The sequence below is a fragment of the Asparagus officinalis genome, chromosome 4, assembly GCF_001876935.1.
Source record: "Asparagus officinalis chromosome 4, Aspof.V1, whole genome shotgun sequence".
Lineage (NCBI taxonomy): Eukaryota > Viridiplantae > Streptophyta > Magnoliopsida > Asparagales > Asparagaceae > Asparagus > Asparagus officinalis.
This window is the reverse complement of record NC_033797.1, coordinates 51,057,259-51,078,688: the sequence shown is the minus strand read 5'-3', so window position 1 is coordinate 51,078,688 and position 21,430 is coordinate 51,057,259.

The window sequence follows — 21,430 nt, the reverse complement described above, 5'->3', positions numbered from 1 at the left end:
ATTAACACACATTATATAAACCCTAAACTTAATTTACCCAAGCTTGATAGATCTTCATTGTAGCTTTACTTGGTTGCGGATGAAGATTGATCTTGAATATGACTTGATGTACAATGGCTTCATTCCACTATTCCGCCAACCTACATTTGATGTAATCGTGTAGGCTCAATTCTATCCAACCTCCAACTTATTGTTTGTCTAAAATACCTAATAAGAAAACATAAATACTAGACAAATAATATTAAAAATTGTTTGTAATCATCAAAACAAGATTAGAAGATGTAGGCTCATAACTTGAGACCTAACACTCTCCCCCTTTGTCAACATCAAAATGGGGTAAACAATATAATAAACATGTGTTAAAACCCACAGGATACTCCACTAAGTGTTGGCCTACTCGTGTCATATTCCTCAAGTGTTTGGATTTATGACTTCTCACTAGGCATTACTATCAACCCACTCCTCTTGGATTGACCCTGGTCTCTCCCAACCACTCCTCTAAATATCCTAGTGTGCTTAAACATATTTTAACAATGTAGATCACAAGAAAAAAAATAGATATGAAATCGATAGCTTAAAAACAATAGCAAGCAAAAGGCATCAAAACAAGTATTTAAAGAATGCGCATGCCTAATTCATTTCTTATACGACAAAAATCTTCTTCATTAAGGGGTTTGGTAAAGATGTATGCTAATTGTGATTATATATCAATGTAAATAAGGGAAACATCTTTCCTATCTACATGATCACGCAAGAAGTGATGTCGTACATCTATGTGCGTGGTTCTAAAATGCAAAATAGAGTTTTTTGAAAAATATTAATCGCACTAGTGTTATCACAAAATATTTTTGTATCATGAAAATATAAATCAAAATCAACCAAATTTTGTTTCATCCATAAAAGTTATGCACAACATAATCCGGCGGTAATGTACTATGTTTCTGTAGTGGACAAGGCAACACAATTTAGTTTTTTGGACAACCAAGAAACAAGTGAGTTACCCAAAAATTGACATGTTCCACTCGTACTCTTGCGGTCTACCTTGCATCCGACAAAGTCGGCATCACAATAACCACAAAGATCAAAAGAAGTGTTCTTAGGATAAAATAAACCAAGTTCTATAGAACCATTGATATATTTAATAATTCTTTTAACTAAAATTAGATGAGATTTTCTAGGAGAAGCTTAAAAACGTGCACATGCACAAACACTAAACATAATATCCTGTCTACTAACGGTGAGATAAAATAAACTACCTATCATACCTTGATAAAACTTTTGATCTACCTTCTCACCACTCTCATCCAAGTCCAACTTGATGGTGGTACTCATGGGGGTTGGTGCATGTTTGGAGTTCTCAAATCCGAATTTTTTGACCAACTCTCTTGCATATTTGCTTTGAGACACGAAAATCCTATCATTGATTTGTTTGACTTGGAGACCGAGAAAATATATAAGCTCTCCCATCAGGCTCATCTCAAATTGTTCTTGCATAAGTTTAGAAAATTCCTTGCACAAAGATTCATTAGTGACACCAAAAATAATATCATCAACATATATTTGAACCAAAATAAAATTATTTTTCCTTTTTCTAATAAATAGAATATTATCAATTTTTCCTTTAGAAAAACTATTATCAATAGGAAAACTTAAGAGGCGAGCATACCAAGCTCTAGGATCTTGTTCTAACACATACAAAGTTTTTTGTACCTGGTAAACATGATTAGAAAAAAAGTGGATCAATGAAACCGGGGGGTTGCTCGACATACACCTCTTCTTCAATAAAACCATTCAAAAAGGCATATTTAACATCCATTTTAAATAATTTAAAATTTTTAAAACTAGTAAAGGCTAAAAACATTCTAATTGACTCCAAACTTGCAACCAGTGTAAAAGTTTCATCATAATCAATGCCCTCCTCTTGATTGTATCCTTAGGCAACTAAACGAGCTTTATTTCTAGTCACTATACCAAATTCATAAAGTTTATTTCTAAAAACTTATAACATGAAAATCTTTAGGTCTAGGAACAAGTTTCCAAATATTATTTCTTTGAAAATTATTTAATTCATCATGCATAGCTAAAACCCAAACTTCATCATTCAAAGCATCATCAACACATTTAGGTTTAATTTGAGATAAGAAAGCTACATTATCACACACTCTCATAACCTTTAAGCGAGTTAAAACTCCTCTTGATGGACTCCCTATAATTTGCTCCTTGGGATGATCCGGTGTAAATCTTCATGCCTTGGGGAGTTCCTCTTGATTTTGTTCAAGATTTCCTTCCCCGTCTTTTGGTGCATCCGTTAAGGGTTTGTCATTGATTTGCATGAGTTCTAATCCTCCCTCAATATCATCATCAGCCCTAGGCAAACCATCTTGCAAATCATCATTAGTTTAATCAAAAGTAATGTTTACAAATTCTTCAACAACGAGTGTTTATTTGTTGAAAACTCTATAAGTCTTACTCCTATATGCATATCCCAAAAATATAACAACATCAATCTTTAATCAAACTTGTCATGGTGATCTTTAGTGTTCAAGATAAAACATTTACAACCAAAAATACAAAAATAGCCAATATTTGGGGTTTTGTCGAAATGGAGTTCATAAGGTGTTTTCTTGGAGATAGGTCTAATTAAAACACTATTTAAAATATGGCAAGCCGTATTGATGGCTTGCTCCAAAAATATTTTAGCAAATCAAAAACATTAATCATTGTATATGTCATCTCTTGTATGGTTCGATTTTTCAACAACACCATTTTGTTGTGGTATTCTTAGAGCGAAAAACATATGTGTTATACCATAATGATCACAAAAATTACTAAAATGTTTATTTTGAAATTCACCACCATGATAACTTCTAATTTTAATAATTTTCAAATCCTTTTTATTTTCAACTCTTTTTACAAAATAAGAAAATTCTTCAAAACATTCATTTTTATTTGCAAGAAAAATCACCCATGTAAAACGTGAAAAATTATCAACAATGACAAATACATAGAATTACCTCCAAGAGAGGCAACACGCATAGGACCAAAGAGATCAAAATATAGTAATTGTAAAGGTTTAGTAGTGGGTAACTCTTTATGGATTTGAAGAAATTCTTAGTTTGTTTACCTTTGGCACACTCCTCGCAATGAGAATCCTTGACATAGGTTAGACTTGGTAGACCTCTTACCAAGTTCTTCTTTGATACCTTAGATATTAACTTCATATGCGCATGTCCAAGTCTCTTGTGCCAAATCCAAGGATCTCGACCAACAATGGTAAGACACTTTACATCTTGAGCTAAAAGCTCATTCATCTTAAAACTATATACATTAGATTTTCTAAAAGCAACAAAGATAGTTTTGTCATTTAGGCTAACAATGCATTTATCCAGTTTAAAAATTATGTCATAGCCTTTCTCACTTAATTGACTAATACTAAAAAAATTATGATTTAAACCTTTTACAAAATAAACATCCTTAATAACGGGAGAAGGTGTTTTACCAATATTACCAATACCTACAATTTTACCTTTCTCACCACCACCAAAGGAGACATTGCCTCCTTCAATCCTTGATAGGGTTATAAATAAGTCCTTGTTGCCCGTCATGTGATAAGAGCAACCACTATCAAGGTACCGTAACTCTCTACGTCTTGTGCGAGACGTTCCCTACATATAAACAAGAGGTAGAAGTTTTAGGTACTCAAATCTTGTGTCCTTGGAAGTTAGTACTCTTGGCACCCTTAGGTACCCACATCAATCCATAATCATAAATATTATCTCTATTGGCCTTTTTGTTTTGATGATGTTTAACAAACAATTTATCACTAATGTTGTTTGTTTAGTATTTGTGTATTTCTATTTATTATAGACAAACAACGTGTTGGAGGATGGATGGATTGCGTCATAACGATCATATCAAATGGAGGTTGGCAGAATAGTAGAGTGAAACCTTGCTATCAAGTTAAAGATCTAATTACAAGCTTCATCCAAGTTTACCAAGTTGAGCTACGATGAAAATCAAGATCAAGCTTGGGTAACATTAGTTTAGGTTTATATTATGTGTGTTGGTACTTTAAGCTCAATCATATATACACACATTATATTGGTTTCCTTGTATATATATAGTTATATAAATATATTACACAAGTTTTATTATTTATATATATATATATATATATATATAATATACATACATATTTTGGTTTCCAAGTTTATATAAATATGAATTTACATCTTTTATATTTATTGTTTTGGTTTTTCATGTTTAAATATGAAACAATTGAATATAATTGGAAAATATATTTTTGTTTCATGTTTATATGCTTACATATGATTTTATTAATATCAATTTTATTTAGTTCAATGAAATCATGTTTGTTGTTTTAAAAGTTTGCAAAATAAGTATTTTTGTGAAAATATTGTTTTCTTGGTATATGGACTTAACAATAATGATATATATCTTCTATTAAGTCTATATATTTATTTTGTAATGTTTCAAAACATGATTAAGCTAAAATGTCAAAACTCATGTGTTTACATTTTCATGTTTTGGACTATTTTGTAAAATGATGATATATTGTATTTGGAAGGTCTTTTTAGAAAATCAATTTTTGTAGCATGTGTATTATTATGCCTACAATCATTTTCCAAAGTTTTACATTTATTTGATATTTTTAAACCCAGATTAAAGTTGAGTTTTTCTGTGCACTTCAAGTCTGTGCATGTCTAGTCGACTCATTAGTCGACTCATGAGTCGACTCATAAGTCGACTCACGAAGTGCAGCACAGTTGTGATTTTTTTTTCTGCTGAGTCGACTCATATAAGGTGACTCATTAGTCGACTCATAAGTCGACTCATGAGTCGACTTATCAGAGAGCCGTTACACAGTAACGGTTAGTTTTTTATTTTATTTGTTTTTGGGTTTTTGGTCTTTTTGCTTGGGTTTTTGCTGATGTTTTGGGAGTATATAAATACCCCATTGTATTTATCTCTCCCACCATCCAAGAGAATGTTTTAAACAAGTTTAACAAGGGTTTAAAGTTTGTTTTAGTTTTGTTTAAAAGAGTGTTTAAGAGTTTTGTTTGTGAAGAGAATTTCACAAGAGCAAGTGGAGATCATCCTTGGTGTTTGAGCATTCACTCTTCTCCCCCTCTCTTGTTATCTATAGAGAAGTTTCCCTAAACTCAATCTAGCTTTACATTTATATTGTTGCATTACCATTTTATTAAGCTAGTGTTTATATTGAGTTATTTGATTTTATTTACTCTTTGTTTACACACACAACCATTGAGCTTATTGTATTTGCATACATTGTATAATTGGGTTGTGGGATTGTGTGACTTAGAGTGTGAGCTTACATTGAGTTCTCACCTTGTATTAGAGAACAAACACTTTGTTATTGTGCCTAATTGTGTAGATCACTTTGTAATACACTTATACACCGAGAAGAGTGTCTTGTGAGGACGGAGTCGATACCAAGAGGAGTGGCGTCGGTGGCCTAGTGAGAGGTGATAATTCCGAGCACTTGAGGGAATCGATATGTGAGGACCAACACTTGAGGTTGTAGCTTGTGTATGTACATTGTGAGGATTTGTGAGAGTTGTCGGTTGACTTGATAACCGAGTGTGTAGAGTTTTCGGTTAGCTAGAAAACCGAGTGTGTAGAGAAGTTTTGGCTTCCAAACCGGGTTGTGTAGTGGATTCTCCTCGAGAGTGGGGAGTGGGGACGTAGGACGGAAAGTCCAAACCTCGTGAACATATAGCGTGTTTGGTTTGCATTGGCGCACTTATAACTGTTCATCTTATAGCCTATTGCATCTTGTTTATATTATCCACTAGTTTGTTTCACCCTTGTGATAGTTTAAATATATCCTTGCATATACCATATAGTATATCTCTTTGCTAGGATATATCACCTTAGTTATATTGCTTATTCTTGCTCATATTACATTGTATATCTATCTTGCAAGAATAATTTGTTAGTTAGTTTTAATTAGCATAAAATGGGATTAGATTAGCATAAACCCTATTCACCGCCCTCTAGGGTTCCTTCATAGCGACCTTAGGGTCTAACAGTCTCTAATCCTACAATGTGTGGAAGTATGACCATATCTCATACAATATGTGCAAATGAAATCTTTTTGTAGGTGTGGTTATGAGATCTATGGTACCATGTTATTCTATATTAATGATAATTATGACTAGTAGAAGCATGATTGGTTTTTAACATGGCATTTTTATTTTTTTTAATTTTTTAATTTGAGATCTTAATTATTTATTTTCAAAATCAAGATCTCCAATTAATTCATCCTTTAAAGCAATGGCATCATTTAGTGAGGATTGTAAAAGCTCAAACTTTGAGTTACATGAATCATGCAATTTTTTAAAAGAAGAATGTTCTTTTGCTAATTTTTTAAACTCAAAATTCAATTCTTCTAGTGCAGTTTCAAGTTCATATTGCATATAAAAAGATTCATTATCGGAATTGGATTGTACCTCATCTTCATGAGCCATGAAGCATATGTTTGGATTATGAAGAGCAATCTTGGCGGATTCTTCATCACTATCTGAATCACTTTGTTCTCCCATCCCGCATACATCGCCTTCTTCTTTTTATACTTTATGTATTTTCTTTTATCGTAGGACAATCCTTTGCTATGTGTCCGGGTTCATTGCACTCAAAGCATTTACCTACACCAGAGGGGAACAAGTTAAAATGATTTTTAAAATTTTTATTCATCTTTATTAAGCTTGATATCCTTCTAGAGAGGTGTGTCACTTCTCTAGAGACATCTACTTCACTATCCGAGGAAGAGGAATCATCAATGGCTCCTTTGAGCGCAATAGTCTTCATCTTTTATGAAGGCTCTTCATTTGCTCGTGATGGCTCTTCGTCCTTCTCCTTGATCTTCTTCTTATAGACCTTGAGCTTGCCAATGAGACCATCAAGTATAAGTATTATGAGGTCATTGACTTCCTCGATAGCCGTAGCTTTGGGCTCCCATGCCGGCGTCAGAAAGCAAAATTTTTTGTAATTCTTCTCTTAGTTATTCAACACCTTGTCAAGACCATGTAATTCATTAACAATATTAGTAAATCGAGAAAATATGGCATCAATTGATTCATTAGGAAGTATCTTAAATAACTCATAATCATGTATAAGGCTACTAATTTTAGACTCTATGACTTGGGGGGTTCCTTCATGAGTAACACATTGTTTCTCCCAAATCTCATGTGCGGTTGCACATGTGAAGACCCTATTGTACTCTATAGGGGTGAGACCACAAATCAAAGCGTTCATGGGTTTAACATTTAGATTAGCCATTTACCTTTCTTTCTCGATCATATCGCTACTAGACTTCTCAACATATTTCTTCTCTATTATTTCTAGGATGTCAAGATCAATGCATCGCAAGTAAATTCTCATCCTAGCTTTCCAATATGTAAAATTATTACCGGTGAACAAAGGGGGTCTAGTGGTGGATTGACCTTCAAGTATATGCACATTCATTGTAGAATCCATTTGGATCTTTACTCTTAGGTGGTCAGACCCAATAAATATGTAGAGACCTTGCTCTGATACCAAATGAAATTACCCTAGAGGGGGTGAATAAGGTAATGAGACAATAAACGTGCAATTAAAATATGTCAATGCAACATACCAACCAAATTAAATGCAAAGGCAACAAATAGAGAAAGAGTTTAGGGAATAGTTAGCCAATGGTGACACACGATATGTTCAATATATTTGGTCCTCCGACCTACGTCCCTGACCACCTCTCTCGATGGTAATTTCACTATTACACCCGGTTTGAAAGTCAGAACTTCTTCATAACTATCTCCTCTTGGGATCTTACAATCCACACAAGTGATCTCCTCGAGATCAATCTCACTACACAATCACAATGAAAAGGGCAAAACCCTCACAACAATCATATGACAAGTAGCAAGTGAAGAACAAGTAAAGCTCAAGGGTTGTGGAGTGTGGATGTGAGAAAAACAAAGGCTTAAACACAATTGAAGAATAAGAATTGAAAGTTTGAGCTCAAGAACACTTAGAAAACCAAACTTAAGATTTTTCTCTTACTTTATTGATTATAGGAGTGAAAAGAGCAATGGGGTATATATAGGAACCCCAAACAATAGCCTAAAACTCAAACAAGTACCAAAATCCCAAAAAATCTGCTGGTATAGAAACTAGCTGTTAACAGTGTTATGAGTCGACTCGTATTGTTCATGGGTCGACTCATAACTAGGCGTTACAGGCTGAAAACACACATATGGGTCGACTCATAAAATCATGAGTCGACTCATCCTGCATGAGTCAACTTGAAGCATCATGAGTCGACTTAGCAAACGTTTCTACTCTTTCCAGCATAGTTTATCAGTCGACTCATCACAAGCATGAGTCGACTCATAAACCTACACAAACACTGTATATGTATAAAATTGAGCTTTTGAGTACCTTTAAAATAGCAGATAAATTCTAAAAAAAATATAAAACTTTAGGAAATGTTTATAAACATGATTTTGACCATGTTGCAAAAAGAATTGTTGAAAGATCATTTCCCAATAGTGAAAACTGCTCATTTTTTAAAATAGTTAAAAAACAATGTTTTTCTGAAAGTGTGTGTATGAGCCCAATGAGATTCAAATATTATCAACTCAATACATAAAGTACTAGAGAGAGAGAAAAAATATGCAAATATCTCACATATATTAACACAATTCTTTGGTCTTGATATTTTCTCATATTGATGAAGCTTCTCTTTTATATTGTACTCTTGAAAGCTTTTCTTCATCAATTTACCTCCACCTCCTTGGATATCATCTTTGTAGCTCATATTTTGCCCAATCCTCCAATATTGGCACTAACATGCTTGATAACTTGTAATCTACACAATATAACTCAACAAGCAATTAGCACCAATAATGGTGTTAGTAAACCATCATCAAAACAAGAGAACTAGTTCCCCTACCAAAGCTTTTAGCATCTAGTTCAGCTAAGATGCCTACTTCTCAGAGGCACCACATCCTCGAACATGACTTATCTTAGTTCACCTTATTATGGTTGCTAAAGGTAGACAAATCCTCCGGAGCAGGGGGTAGTGGAGCAAGAGTGGTCCTACGTAGTCGTAATGGGTCGACGCACAAGCACTCCATGGCTTTTGGTTTCTCCTCCTCGAACAACGAGGCCGAGTATGAAGCCCTCTTAGTATGTCTTCGAGTGCCTTAGCAGTCAAGGTCGAGCTCATCTACATCTTGGGCAACTATGGTCCACAAGGTGAGGGAAGATTATGCGGCTAAAGATTTAAGGATGATTTTGTACTTTAAGGTAGTCAAAGAGCTTCTGAGCAGCTTCAAAGAATTCAGGATCTCCTAAGTCCCTTGCACCCTCAATGCTTGGGCGGATGCCCTATCCAACCTCAGGTCGTCCGGCTCAAAAAATTATTCATGACTTGTTCACACAGACACCCTCCAATGCCCTAGCATTGTGGAGATTTTAGGCACGGTCATGCAGATGGAGAGTTTTGTAGAATCCTGTTGGATGGATCCACTCATCTAGTACCTAATAGGAGGGACCCCACCAGAGAATGTTACTGAATCGAGGAGTTTATAGAGGAATGCTCAAAGATATCTCATGCTCGATAACCAGCTTTATCGAATGTCGTACTCTAATAGTAGTATGGGGCCCTATCTCTGATATCTCCAGCCAGCAAAGACCAGTTATGTCCTAAGAGAGATCCATGGAGAGACTTACAGGAATCACCAAGGAGCTAGAAATCTTGTTCAGAAAGTGATTTGTCAATGATACTATTTACCCACCACATCTCCCAATGTAAGAAGTGTCAGTTCTTCTCAAATGTTCTAGAGCTTCAACCACTGAACTCATCCCCATTATGAGCTAGATTCCATTCGCTCAATGGGGATTAGACTTGTTGGGGACTCTCCTAATAGACTCTGAGCAATGTAAATTCTTGATTGTTGATATTAATTACTTCACAAAATAAATCGAAGCTGAACCAATGCCAAAATTGACGAGAGCAATATCAAAAATTTTATGTGGAGATTTATTATCTACAGATTCAGCGTTTGCACCTCTTTCATCACCAACAACGACACTTAGTTTGACAGCAGAGGTTTCTAAAGTTTTCATGAGGAATGAAAAATACGAATCAAGTTCACCTCAATAGCACACTCTAAATGCAATGGACTTACAGAAGCTTCCAACAAATGCATTCTCTAGGCTTTGAAGAAGAAGGTGGACAAGACGGTTGGAAATTAGATCGAAGAGCTGCCCAGAATCATGTCTTCTTACCATAGCATTCATAAGAGCTCCACGGGAGAAACCCCCTTCAAGCTAGCTTATGGAGCCGTGACGGTCGCCTAGTAGAAGTCTGCATGCCCATAATCAGGCTGCAACATTTTAATGAAAACTTGACTTCTACTGGGCTTTGAATCGAACTTGACCTCATTGATGAAATTCGAGAGGAATCTCTCCAATCTCAAGTCATCAGTCAACAGCACATTGCCCGATACTACAGCAGTAAGGTGCGGCCTCAGAGATTCAATGTTGGTGATATTCTTCTTTGAAGAGCCATTTTTGATAGAGATACCAAGCGTGGCAAGTTGGCAGCTAATTGGGAAGGTCCTTACACAGTCATCGAGGATGTGTGGCCCAGCATTTGTCAACTAAGAAGCTCTGATGGAAGGACATTGCAACACCCTTAGAACATAGAGCATCTCAAAAAATACTTTCAATAATTTTAATTGTAAAACTCACATGTGATATAAAATCTTTTGGGTTTTTGACAATTCTATTACACTGCTCTTTTGTAGTAATGAAATGTATGTGGACATATGAAGTCGAGTCATCTCTAAAGCGGCTGACTCCAACTCTAAGACCCTAGTACCCCTTCGAGATAAAGTCAAGGCACGTACCTAAAGACTTTGGTGTCATCATGAGTAAAACCAAGGCATGAAGCTGAGTCATCTCTAAAGTGGCTGATGTCAACTCTAAGACCTTGGTACCCCTTTGGGATAAATCCAAACACATACCTAAAGACCTTGATGCTATTATGAGTAAAACAAAGGCATGAAGCCAAGTTGCTCTAAAGTGGCCGACTCGAAGTCTAAGACCTTAGTACCCCCTTTGGGATAAAGCCAAGGCATGTACCTAAAGACCTTGATGTCATTATGAGTAAAACTAAGGCATGAAGCTAAGTCATCACTGAAGCGGCCGAATCCAACATATAAGACCTTGGTATCCATTCGAGATAAAGCCAAGGCACATTCTTAAAGACCTTGGTGCCCATTTGGTATAAAACCAAGGCACGCCATCAACTCAATCGACCCTCACATATAAGATCTTGGTATCATTTCGAGAAAAAACCAAGGCACGAAGCTAATTCATATCAATCACAAATCTTAATATGAGGTAAATTGTAGACGAATATAACAAATAAGAAAGGGGCACATATCGAATAGGAAAAAGTAATCTTTATTCATGTATCAAAATATATACAACAGTATTTACAATAGAGGAATGCTAAAAAAAGATACATAGAACTCTGAAGAAGCTCAACTCAGATCAAGGGTTGGGTTGGGGAGTGCGGCACTAGATTTAGGAGATAGAGTCGGCCGGGGTGAGGCAGTAGCAGTAGGAACCGGCGAAGGAGTCGATTGGGGGATGGACGTGACCTCTTCATTATCACCCCTATGTTGGCTAACCTAGCAATCTCGAGTGGAGCCTTCTCTAGACTCCTCACCTCCCTCATTGTCGTCATTTACATCTAATACTATCTCACCTCCCTTCATCTCTATCTCCTTGAGGATATCAAGGCAATTGGCAACTCGAGAGGGATAATAGAGATGGTATGGGTGAGGTCTAGCCTCACGAGGGATCTTTGCCAGGAGATAATCAAAACCAGCTTTGCGAGCTAGAGCCACCTCTATCTTAAGGTATGTCATGGTATTTTTTCACAACTTCTACCTGATAGGCCTTAGATTCTAGATAGCTGAAGTGACCCTATAAGGCTTGTATTTCAGTAAGAGATGACTCTCGTTGTCTCTCGACCTCCAATGCCACCCGAACCGCCTCCTTCTTTAGCTTCTCATCGGCATCCACCTCCTCCTTTAGCTAGCACTAGAGGTTTTTGGCATTTTGACGATGTAGGCTATAAAAATTGCCTTGACAATAGGAAGATAGAAAAATCCGCCTGTATGAGTACGCCCGCACTCAGAGCTGGACAAGCTCGCTTTAATCATTGAGCTCGCCATCAAGAGCTCGATTCCGCATACATGCTTAACTCTTTTGTTAACACGAGTCAAGCCCACTCAAGAGTTGAGTTTGCCAGCACGAACGAAACTCGCCCTCATGCTTGACCCATCAGCACGAGTCAAATCCAAACTCGCCTGCACAACCAAACAAGTAAAAACTCACCTGCACGGCCAGATGATCAGAAACTCGCCAGCATACCTGACTTGCCTGCACGAGTCAAGTTCATTCAAACACTGAGCTCGCCTGCACGTCCAGACAATCAGCCAGGCGATCAACAAATTTGCCAAACGCTCCAGAGTACTAGGCAGCTGTGCTGTCACATACAGGGATGGGCCTTCCTATTTCCCATGACGTGAAGGGAAGGAGTATAGTGCTCCGAGCCCATCAAGAATCCGCTCATAGTACAAGTGAGAGGCATGGCATCTCTCAACAGTACATGGTCACATCCCATAATTCAAGAGAGTGACAATGTCGTCTCTTCCCTATTTAAAATCCTCTCCTAGCTATGGGAAAGGGGTGGGCAATTCGTTGAGTTGGCTCAGTCAGTTAGTTGGTATATTAGCTCTCAACTCTCAATCGGGTTGATGACCTGCTCTTTGCATTGCTCTTGCACTGTAGCATCTTCCTTCAGCCTTCGGCCTTGATCGCCATCAAGCTCAGGAACTCAAACTCGACCAATACGAGCTTCTACTACGTACTGAAGCTCACCTGCAACTTTGTTCGGATCATCCAATGGAAGCAAGCTCGGTTTCGATACTGAGGGAGGCATCCTATCGCTACCAAAGGCCCCACGTTAAACAGCGAGGGCATTCCCTCCACTTCTATTGTAATTTTGATTCATTAGTTTGGAATAAACTATTCTTATCAATACAAATGAGATCCTTATTTTGGGAAATCAAATTTTACACCCACAGAAGATGACGACCACAGTGGGAGAAACCGTTTCTTCAACCGAAATGGTGGTGGCGCAGTTCGACGAAGTCGCAGTTGGGACAACAGTGGAGTCCCTCGTGATCGAGTTCGACCAAGCCAAGTATAAGGAATACTTTTCATCTTCCTCTAATGGCAATGCGTCCCACAAACGCCATAGAGTTTTGCGTGTGGTCCGACCCCAAGTGGCCGAGGCATCCACGCCTGAGGACTCTACCTGAGTCATGGCAGGGGGTCATATCTCCCACAAATCAATCAAGGTCAAGAGTACAGAGCGAAAGACTACTAGATGGGTTGCTAAACGTGTTGGCCTTCTTGTTTTGATGATGATTTACAAACAATTTACTACTGATGTTGTTTGTCTAGTGTTTGTGCATTCCTATGTATTATAGACAAACAACGTTGTTGGAGGATGGATGGAATATCGCTTCAACGACGATATCAAATGGAGGTTAGCGGAATTGTGGAGTGAAGCAACATACAATTCAAGTTAAAGATCAAGTTCAAGCTTCATCCGTAAGTGTACCAAGTCAAGCTTAATTGAAGATCAAGATTGCTTGGGTAATGTAGTTTTAGATTTTATATTATGTGTGTTATATACTCTGAGCTCAATATCTATACACACACATTTATTGGTTTCTTCATATATATATATATAAATATATATATATATATATATATATATATTTTGTGAAAATATTGTATTCTTAGTTTGTAGACTTCAATATCAGTTTATACATGTTTTACTAAGTCTATAAAAACATTTCACAAAGTTTTAAAAGTTGGTTTATGTCAAAACATCAAAATTCAAGTATCTCATATTTTTATGTTTTGGACTATTTTGTAAAATAATGATATTGTTTATTTGGGAGGTCTTTTCTGATAACCAGTCACTTTAGCATGTTTATTATCATGTCTACAATCATTCCCCAAAGTTTTACATTTTTTGGAATTTATTTGATATTTTTAAACAGTGTTTTAAAATCAGCAAAACAGCTTTCAGACTTCATTTTTCATGTATCAGATTTCGGTCGACCGAACCGGTCGACCGATCATTTGATCTTTTATCACTGGGTGACAGAGAGTTGGTCGGTCGACTGGTATGGTTGACCGAAAGCTCCATCGGTCGACCGCACCGGTCGACCGATGATGGTCCAGAACTGCTTCTTCGTGTTTTTGCTCTCCGTCGGTCGACCGACGAAATTTCCGGTCGACCGACAATAGTTCCGTTGGACTTCAACGGCTATTTCTCTGAGCTGTTTGCTGGGGCTGTTTTTGTCTTTTGTTTGGGCTTCTTGACTGAGATTTCAAGTGGGTATATATACCCTATTGCTGCTCTTTTTCAAGCAAGCCAAGAAGTTTTTAAACAAGGGTTTGAAAAAGGGTTTAAGCTTGTTTTAAGCTTGTTTAAGGGTTTGGTTTAAAGCTGTTTTGGTTTTCACAAGTGGAGGAGATTATCTTCTTGTTTGGGCTCATATCTCCATCTCTCCATCTTGATCTAAGCTTTACATTTATATACTTGTTTGATTATCATTGTTCTTAAGCTAGTTTTATATTTGAGTTTAGATTTAATTTTGATTTCACTCATTGTTACACACACCCACTTTGAGCTTATTGTATTTGCATACATAATATATTAGGGTTGTGAGAGATTGTAACATTGAGTTGTGCTTAATTGAGTTCTCATCTATTATAGAGAACAAATTTATATTTGTTACATTGTGAGTGTTGTAAGGTTTTTGGTGAGCTAGAAAATCGAGAGTGTATTGTGAAGTTTTCGGTGAACTAGAAAACCGATTGTGAGGAGTGACTTTGATCGGTGAGCGTTGAAAACCGATACTGTAAGGTATAAACGTTATTCGGGTGAACGTAGAAAACCCGGTTGTGATAGTGGATTTCTCCCCGGGAATGGGGAGCGGAGACGTAGGACGGAAGGTCCGAACTCCGTGATCATCTTGCTTGTTTGAGTTTGTCTTTGGCGTATTTGTTTTTATCTTATATCGCCAATTGTGCATTTCTCAGTTATTTCATCCACTATCTTGTTTAGATCATTTACCCTTGTGTTGTTTATATATCCTTGCATATATTTCTATCATATAGGATATATCACATTGTTTACATTGCTTATCCTCGCGCATATATCTTGTGGTATTTCATACTTGCTCGGATAACTTGTTAATATATTTTAATTGGCCTTTAATCGGATTAGATTAGCATAAGACCCTAGTTTTTAATTGGCATTTAATCGGATTAGATTAGCATAAGACCCTAATCACCCCCCCTCTAGGGTCTAACAATTGGTATCAGAGCTTGGTGCTCTTTGATTTAAGGTCTAATCGCCTTGAGTTAAAGATCCAAGTTATCTCTTTGTGCTAATCTTGTTTTGATTATATTTGTATCTTGCTTGCATATTTTTACAAATTATGGATATGAATGATGCATCTTGTTTAGGCTATGATTCTAGTATTGCTCCTAAATTCAATGCTTTCCCTTATGCTCAATGGTGTTTTAGATTCAAAATATTTGTTCAATCTAAAAATATCGATTTATGGGAAATCATTGATTGTGCTTATATTGTGCCCACGTTGGAGAAATCCAAGTGGAGCAAACATGATAAAAAGATGTTTATTATGAACAAGCTTATGTTAGAATTTTTATTAAATGCATTTGATTCATTTATGTCTAACAAGCTTGATTCTTTTGATAGCGCTTATACATTGTGGAAATTCATAGAAGCGCATCAAGGGGACTTGGAGGCGATCCGACAAGCTTTGGAGGATCCCGCTTCAAGTTCTAAAGGAGCTTCATGCACACGGCCACTAGGCGATAGCCCTAGTGAGGTTTGCGAGTTCGAACCCTATAATGATTTATCTAGTGATGAATTTGCTTGTGCTAGTGAAAAATTATTGCATGCCTTTAACAAATTACAAAATGATTTTAATGATTTAAAAAGCAAGCATGATGTTTTAAAATCCGATCATGAGAAGCTAGTGTCCAAATTTGATGTCATTGAAAATGAAAATACTATGCTTAAAGAAAGCAATGACTTATTAAATTTGGAAAATAGAAATTTGATCTCATCTATTGCTAGCCTATCTCATGCCAAGATTGATGCCATGTTAGAAGTAGAGAACATAAAGAATGATACAGCTTCTTTTATAAATAATTATTTATGTTCTACTTCTAAAAATGCATATGTGCCTAAAAATGAAGATTTGAATCTTATGAAAAATAGTATTTCATCTTTAGATTCAACTTTAAAAATATGCATTAATAATCATAAGAAACTTATGGACAAGTGTGCTAAATCTAGTGCTACAAAATCATCCACATACTATGCACACTTGTATAGCAAAGTTTACAAGTGCTCCATTTGCGGTCGTAAAGTCCACCTTGCTAAATTTTGCTATGATGCACACAAACCTAAGATTGCTAATACTCCATGTGCATCTCGTAAGGCTTCTTCTTCATTACATGTACACACACATGCACCCATTGTTCATCATAAGCATGGTAATGTGTATCATTGTGATTTTTGTGGTAGAGTTGGTCACTTAGCCAAGTTTTGTTTTGATTTGCGAAAAGTTTCTAAATCGCAAAATATTTCAAGTAGACCAACATTATTTCAAAATGTTTCTCATTTGCAGAATAATCTTAAAAAACCATCTTTATTTGCAAATGTTCCTCGTGCACCTTTTAATGGTCAACATAAGCAAATGCTTCCTTTCCATTGTACATATTACAATCGGAAGGGTCATTTGAGTGATTATTGCTATGACTTATCCCTGCACCACATATGTCCAAGAGGGTTCATAACTCTAGGACTTTAAGCTTCAATGATAGGGGTCATGTCCCTAAACAAATCGGCACCAAGAATACTTGGGTGCCAAAATAATTTTTAAGCCAAGAATATTAGTACTTTTATTTTTCTTTTTCTTGGTTTTGAAAAATGTATTTTAAACTTTTATGAAAACAATTCATTTTATTGGTCAAACTATTTTGTTTTCATGATTATTGGTTTTATTTTGATGAGAGGTTTGTACTTATATAACCCTCCGGATTTATTGGGTGTTTATTCCCAAATCTTGTTTACCGGGTGCTAAAATGTTTATATGGGTTGATACTAGCTCAAGAGCTAGATATAGTTGTCTCTCTTGATTTTTGAATCAATGATGATTTGATTTTACGTTTTTGGATTTAAACTTTGATTTATGATTTCTTTTGGTTGATTCGTTTTTATTTGAAAACTTTTTGCATGATTCTCATGTTCCTCTTCTTTTGATTTTATAAATCTATTCTTTTATATGGTTTTTATATTTTTCTATGTTAATGAGACACTATTTTTATATTGATATTCATATGTGTTCTCATTATCTTTTTGTATGTGAGTGATATTTAGCATATTCATGTATGCTTACTCACATGTTTTGCCTTAATCTTTATTGCATATATTTTATATGGAATTTTGATAGGGGGAGCTATTCCCTATGCTATGTTTGTTTTTATACTCACCTATGCTTAGTGATAGGGGGAGCTTTCGCTTTCTTAATTCTTTTGTCACCTTTTTAATGTTGTCAAAGGGGGAGAAATATTGTGAGTATACTTTTTCGTGGTTATATGCATGTGAATTATAATTTATATATTCATTTCCTTCATGCATATATCCTTTTTGTAAATTGTTTGTCATCATCAAAAAGGGGTACTATATATATATATATATATATATATACTATACTCATATAGAAGTTTTGGTTTCTATTGCATAGTATCATAGTTTATTAGTATATAACATACATAGTTTGAGTTTTCATATTTTCTATTGTGTTTTTGAAACATTGGATAGAATATACATTTTGTGAATATTATATCTTAGTTTGTTAGGACTTCCAATATCAGTTTTATACATGGTTTACTACAGTCTATAAAAAACATTTCCCAAAAGTTTCAAAAGTTGGTTTATGTTCAAAACATCAAAATTCAAGTATCTCGATATTATTTATTTTTGACTATTTTATAAAATAATGATTTAAGATTTATTTAAGATACAGTCTGGGAGTCCATTTTAATGAGTAACCGATCGCTAAATTTTAGCATGTTTATTATCATGTCTACAATCATTCCCTAAAGTTTGTAATTTTTTTGAAATTTATTTGATATTTTAAACAGTGTTTTAAAATCAGAAACAGCTTTTAGACTCATTTTTCAGTTATCAGATTCCGGTCGACCGAAGCCGGCGACCGATCATTTGCATCTTTCATCACTGGGCAACAGAAGTTGGTCGCTTGACCGGCTAGGTCGACCGGAAAGATCCTTCGGCTCGACGAAAGCTCACTCGGCGACCGCCTGCGCGGCGACCGACGATGGTCCAGAACTTGCGGTTCCTTCGTGTTTTTTGCTCTCACGGTCGGCATCGACGACGAAGATTCGCCCGGGCGGCTCGACCGACAATAGATCCGTGGACTTCAACGCTATTCTCTGTAGGCTGTTTGCGCCATGGGGCTGTTTTTATCTGTTTGGGCTTCTTGCTGGATTTCATGGGTATACTATATACCCCTATTGTGCCTCTTTTCAAGCAAGCAAGAAGTTCAAAATTTTATAATTTTTGGAGCTGTTTTACTATTTTTAACCGATTTTATAAAATCGGATATACCTGCTTCAGTACCGTCGGTCGACCGAAATTTCCGCCGGTCGACCGAAATTTACCATCGGTCGACCGAAATTTCCACCCGGTCGACCGAAGACTCTCTGGACGTCTCCTGCGACTCTGAACTTGTTTCCGGTCGACCGCGTTTTTCATCGGTCGACCGCTGGAGTCCCAACGGCTCTTTTTAGAGCCGTTGCAGATGGTTTTTTGGTCTTTTTGTAAGGGGTTTTGGTCTGAGGTTTTGGAGGCTATAAAAACCCTCTTTGATCTCAGTTTTCATGTACTCAAGAAATGTTTTAAACAAGTTTAAAGAGTTTTAAACAAGGGTTTAAGTGTGTTTTAGTGTTTGTTTGGTTTGAAGATTGTTTTCACAAGTGGAGGAGATCATCTTCTTGTTTGGGCTCCAATCTCCATCTCTCCATCTTGTCATCTATTGGAGAAGTTTTCTAAACTCTATCTAGCTTTACATTTGCTTAGTTATTTGATTATCATTCTTTAAAGCTAGTTTTTATATTGAGTTTAGATTTGATTATATTATCTCATTGTTACACACACCCACTTGAGCTTATTGTATTTGCATACATAGTATATTAGGGTTGTGAGAGATTGTAACATTGAGTTGTGCTTAATTGAGTTCTCATCTATTGTAGAGAACAAATTTATATTTGTTACATTGTGAGTGTTGTAAGGTTTTCAGTGAGCTAGAAAACCGAGAGTGTGTTATGAAGTTTTTGGTGAACTAGAAAACCGATTGTGAGGAGTGAAGTTGATCGGTGAGCGTTAAAAACCGATACTGTGAGGTGTAAACGTTATTCGGGTGAATGTAAAAAACCCGATTGTGATAGTGGATTTCTCCCCGGGAGTGGGGAGCGGAGACGTAGGACGGAAGGTCCGAACTCCGTGATCATATTGCTTGTTTGAGTTTGTCTTTGGCGTATTTGTTTTTATCTTATATCGCCAATTGTGCATTGCTCAGTTATTTCATCCACTATCTTGTTTAGATCATTTACCCTTGTGTTGTTTATATATCCTTGCATATAAGTTTATATATCCTTGCATATATTTCTATCATATAGGATATATCTCATTGTTTACATTGCTTATCCTAGCGCATATATCTTGTGGTATTTCATACTTGCTAGGATAACGTATTAATTAATTTTAATTGGCATTTAATCGGATTAGATTAGCATAAGACCCTAATCACCCCCCCCCCCTCTAGGGTCCAACAAAATGATCCTCATAGACCCCCACTTAAGAGGAGACAGTTGTTCGCCTTGGCATGGACTACGTCGTTGTAGTCTGTACGGACGCTCCTCTCTCTAGAAGAGCCTGCCAGTGGCGACGATAGGCTCTCGCCCAGCAAGAGGCCCAAGCCTTTGCCTCTTATGACGGCCTGAATTATAACTCAGGCCTGAAGAATGCTAAATGGAGATACATCCCTCTTAATGCTGACGAGTTCACCAAATCAAGCGAACCCCCGCATTCAGGGGAGCTTCGCTCTGATTGCGACATTTCCTGTTTTAGCGAACTCAGTACTTCTGGCAAGCCTAGCCACCCAAGCAAACCAACCAGATCAGGTGAGCCCACTAATTTAGGTGGGCTTCGTTTCTCAGGTCATTTTCCTGATTCAAGTAGACTGTCCGAATCAGGTGAGTCTTCCCTAGTATGCGAGCCAGTGAAGACAGGAGAACCCCATCGGGTCCACCTGTTGGACATACATCACATGTGAATGAGTCTTAACAACAAAGGCAAGACAGCAGGTGAAATCTGCCAAGCCCGTCTGAATGTGCAAACGGTTGAAGTTCGCTAACTAGCTGAATCTCGCCCGAGCGCAAGAGCTCGCATGTCAAGTCGAGCTCACCTAAATTTGACACCCAGTAGTTTTGCCCAGTATAATGAAGGAAGTTCTTTCGAACCTCTCTCACACACTCATGTGTCAGACCCATCTCACACTTGGGGGGTCTCCGGCAACCCGCGGGAGATCTCCGGGATTATCTAGCCTGCAAACGCACTATCCATGAGGCGAATCCTCAGTGCCACTATGAGAGGCTTATCCAAACGGTACTTACCGATTGATAGTGTGTAGGAACAGTGAGACCTTTGGCATTCGAAAGGCTTACTCAACAGCCTCCCAAACCGAGATCTTCTCGTCAAAGATGTAGCCATCAAAGGAGGCGCATTGTTAATGACTTAGAGCTCCTGTCTGCAACAGTCAACATGACGGGGAAAGGTAAAGATGTGCGTCCAAATTCCCTAGACTCAAACTCTTTCCTGGGGCCTAATCACCTGCTCGTCCAACGCGAAAACGAGGGTATATTTTTGCGCACCCGTACTCGTACGGGGACAGCCGTCCCACTCGATTATGCACTCTTAGCATCCTTCCGACGGCAAGGATGAGGTTTGCTCAGCAGTGGCTACGTCCCAAACCTCAAACTTGATGCATGGCGAACGAGCGAGGGTACACATGGCTGAAGCCGCGAATGATCAAACGATCACTAAAAAGTTCAAAGAACAACAGGTCACCATCGAGTCCATAAAAGAGATGTTGGAGCAACTTCTGAACAAAAAGAAGAA